Here is a 3,422-nt window from a genome sequence, read left to right on the forward strand (position 1 = left end):
TATTCTAAATGGGGTCAAGGAGCAGAGGGATCTGGGGGTACAGATACACAAATCACTGGCTGGGGCTCTTGTCTAGAAAAGGGAAGACTGAGTGGTGATAGAGATCTTTAAGGTTGTGAAAGGGTTTGATAGGGTAGACGTAGAGAAGATGTTTCCACTTGTGAGGGGAGACCAGAACGAGGGGCCATAAATATAAGATAGTCACTAATAAATCCAATAGGGAATTCAGGAGAAACTTTACCCAGAGAGTGGTTAGACTGTGGAATTCACTACCACAAGGAGTAGTTGAGGCTACGACTAGATGCATTTAAAGGAAAGCTAGATAAACGCATGCGGGAGAAAGGAATAGAAGGATATGCTGATAGGGTTAGATAAAGTAGGGAGAGAGGAGGCTCGTGTGGAGCATAAACATTGGCATAGACCTGTTGGGCCAAATGGCCTGTTTCTGTGCTATACATTCTATGTAATTTTATGGTCCTAATTTCAGCTTGGTTGTTTTGGTACAAATACAGGGCATGGATGGGTAGCTCCAGTTGAAGATCTATCACAGGCACAGTAGGTCAAATAGTCCATCATAAGCCATACAATAACATATGTGATGTAATTTCTATGGCTGTACATTCTAGTATATGGTACATCTTAATACATTATGAGCTTTGGAGGAGGGTGTGATAAGTAAACAGTATTTTTAATCCAGCTTTCAGCTTTTTAAAAAAAAATATTCCCCCCCTCAAGTCCTGCACAATGCTCAGTTTTTAATTACTATGCTCATCTGTATTCGATTGGCCTTAACTCAAGCTTCTGTGCACATACTAAAGTGTCTTTCTCATGAAAATTAAACCATTGCAAATGTTGTATTTGTTACACAAAGGTTAAGGGTGGCCATGCACAAAATTAGTTGTTCACATTTTTAGTTCAGTGCAAGTTTAGTTTGCCAAAATTTAGCCCTACCAAAATAAACAGTTCTTCAGACAGCATCTTCCATCCACTGCTAGAGAATGGCAGGTCTTGATACATATTCTGGGAGTAACCACGTGAGTGCTGGTGACCCTTTATAATTTTCACATTGGCATGCAAAGGCAAATGATAGCAGGTTGTGGGTTCATCCAGGTGGTATCCATATTGCCATACACATAAAAGCACTGTTTGTGCATTGAGGCAGCTGTTAGTTTATCCCCATTCTGCCAGTTTGTATACCATAATTGTTTTCTTATCTCTTGTTATTGCATGTCTGTGTGTATGTATAACTTTATGGTTGGATTTTTTAATAGGTACAGCTGTTTTTTAATGCTGTAAAGGCATGGGAGGCACCATTTTCATGTTGTATACTGATTCACTTTATTAGTCTATGCCAAGAACACCAAATGACACTAATCAATGCAAGTGTTACCAATCATAGGGCAGATCTGGAACCTAATATACCCTCAGTAACTGATGCACATAAGTGGCTTTCTTTCCTCTAAGGATGCTTTGTTTGGGTTTCCCAGCCCACACCCATTGGGACAGTATGCCCTCTTTGCTATATGAGAGAATGGGCTCTGTAAGGAACACAAGGAATGGTTGTTATTGCCTTATCTAATGCAGGTGTCAGCAGCTCCTTGACAAATAGTGACGCATAGGCTCCGCCCCATCAATAGGAGCTGCCTTCAAAAGAAAAACTTCTGATCATACTATTATAGCCAGCACTGTGGTACCACTCTGCAGTTTGGCTCTGGCAGGGGCCCTAGACCACTTGTCCATCACTGGATGATGCTGGTCCGAGATACTCAATGTTCTATTTAACGCTCCAACAGTTCAGATCAGGCCAAGTTGGCTGATATTTTCCCAACCAATCTGCAATCATCTTGATCTGATCTATTATGTGAGATCTTAACACTGACTGTTGCCACTGTTTTCACTAAGCGCCCCCTTGCGTATTAGGTACCACTGAACATAGATCACAGTTAGATGTCACCTTGTTCAATAATTCAAGGTGGTTGTCATGGGTTCAGGACATTAGTCCACTTTCTGTGACTCACAGGTACCTTCTTGAGAGGGCTCAGATCCCTATTGCATTGGGATCTGGTGGTGAGGAAGTTCCAAGCAGGATTTTTGGTCGTATTATAAACTTAGATCTGTTATTATTTCCTCAGGACCCCACCCTCTGTGCAATCCCTCCAACTTCTTGGTTGGTAATGGGATGCTGTGAGCTGCCACACCTTTGTATCTCCTTTTCATCAATAAGAACATAAGAAATAGGAGCAGGAGTAGGTCAATCGGCCCTTTGAGCCTGCTCCGCCATTCAATAAGATCATGGCTGATCTGATCCTAACCTCAAATCTAAATTCATGTCCAATTTCCTGCCCGCTCCCCGTAACCCCTAATTCCCTTTACTTCTAGAAAACTGTCTATTTCTGTTTTAAATTTATTTAATAATGCAGCTTCCACAGCTTCCTGGGGCAGCAAATTCCACAGACCTACTACCCTCTGAGCGAAGAAGTTTCTCCTCATCTCAGTTTTGAAAGAGCAGCCCCTTATTCTAAGATTATGCCCCCTCGTTCTAGTTTCACCCATCCTTGGGAACATCCTTACCGCATCCACCCGATCAGGCCCCTTCACAATCTTATATGTTTCAATAAGATCGCCTCTCATTCTTCTGAACTCCAATGAGTAGAGTCCCAATCTACTCAACATCTCCTCATATGTCCGCCCCCTCATCCCCGGGATTAACCGAGTGAACCTTCTTTGTACTGCCTCGAGAGCAAGTATGTCTTTTCTTAAGTATGGACACCAAAACTGTATGCAGTATTCCAGGTGCGGTCTCACCAATACCTTATATAACTGCAGCAATACCTCCCTGTTTTTATATTCTATCCCCCGAGCAGTAAAAGCCAACATTCCGTTGGCCTTCTTGATCACCTGTTGCACCTGCATACTAACTTTTTGATTTTCTTGCACAAGAACCCCCAGATCCCTTTGTACTGCAGTACTTACCAGTTTCTTGCCATTAAGATAATAACTTGCTCTCTGATTTTTCCTGCCAAAGTGCATAACCTCACATTTTCCAATATTGTATTGCATCTGCCAAATCTCCGCCCACTCACCCAGCCTGTCTATATCCCCTTGTAGGTTTTTTATGTCCTCCTCACTCTCTACTTTCCCTCCCATCTTTGTATCATCTGCAAACTTTGATATGTTACACTCGGTCCCCTCCTCCAAATCGTTAATATAGATTGTAAAGAGTTGGGGACCCAGCACCGACCCCTGCGGAACACCACTGGCTACTGGTTGCCAGTCCGAGAATGAACCATTTATCCCAACTCTCTGCTTCCTGTTAGATAACCAATCCTCCACCCATGCCAGAATATTACCCCCAATCCAGTGATAAATACCTCTACTCATCTCATACTTAGTATGATCTCATCCTAAATCTTAGAACATTG

This window comes from Heptranchias perlo, chromosome 16 (assembly GCF_035084215.1).
Source record: "Heptranchias perlo isolate sHepPer1 chromosome 16, sHepPer1.hap1, whole genome shotgun sequence".
Lineage (NCBI taxonomy): Eukaryota > Metazoa > Chordata > Chondrichthyes > Hexanchiformes > Hexanchidae > Heptranchias > Heptranchias perlo.